A 961-nucleotide genomic window follows, 5' to 3' on the forward strand; every position below is an offset into this window, starting at 1 on the left:
TTAGCCATCACGAAACCTCTGCTTGCGTCACATTTACTAATGTCCCATTGGCCAAAGCAAGTTACAAGGCCAAGACAAGATTCTAGGGGTAGAGATATAGATTTCACTTCTTGATGGGAGCTGCAATGTCACATTGTCAAGAGGAATTTGTCGCCATTTTTTCAAACTATTACAAGAACTTTGAACTATGCTTGGTGTGTGGTAGGTAAGAAAGAACGCTTGTTGCAAGAATCAAGAGGTTAAAGAAAAAAAAAGAATCAAGAGATAAATAATGAAATAATCATTGTCCATCCCCACCCTACCCCCCACCCCCCGCCATTGGCACATCCATTTCTGTGATGACTGTCCCTTGCTGAGATCTTTGAATTGGGCCAAAACTTTATCCAGTTGTTTAGAAAGTTTATTGCCCTTGACTTAAATATGGTGGTTCCTTTCTGTCTGAGAGTTGCAGCTCACCATGGACCTGTGGATCCTGTCCATCTTGACGCTGGAGCTGTGCACACCTTGCTGGATTATGGATTATGTCCCCACTCTTAATCTTTGCTCTTTAAACAGATCTGGAAAAGAGGACACCCTTTTGTCTACCAAATCACCATCAGCCTTAGCTGGCTGCACCTCCTTCTGTCAGGTGCTGCCTCTTGGATGCCCCCTGGTGTCTTCCTCTTGCATAGCCCCACTCAAGGTGTGAAATTCATCGTGTGAATTGCCAAAAACCCGAATGGAATCAAGAGCCTTCAGTGAGAGAGCTCTCAGTGTAGTGGAAAGCTAGAGATGGAAAGAAAATAAATTTAAAAAAAATTTTTTTTAAATTACCATCTAGACCTTGTAGCTGGTGAGTCCGTGCTTGTTTCACTGTGACTTGACTCAGAGAAAGGTAAAGCAGCAAAATATAGATAATGCATATAGAGGAGATTTATATCATTAAATGTCAGGTGCTGGTGGGTAAGAAGCAGCGCCATTT

Source organism: Phocoena phocoena, chromosome 3, assembly GCF_963924675.1.
Source record: "Phocoena phocoena chromosome 3, mPhoPho1.1, whole genome shotgun sequence".
Lineage (NCBI taxonomy): Eukaryota > Metazoa > Chordata > Mammalia > Artiodactyla > Phocoenidae > Phocoena > Phocoena phocoena.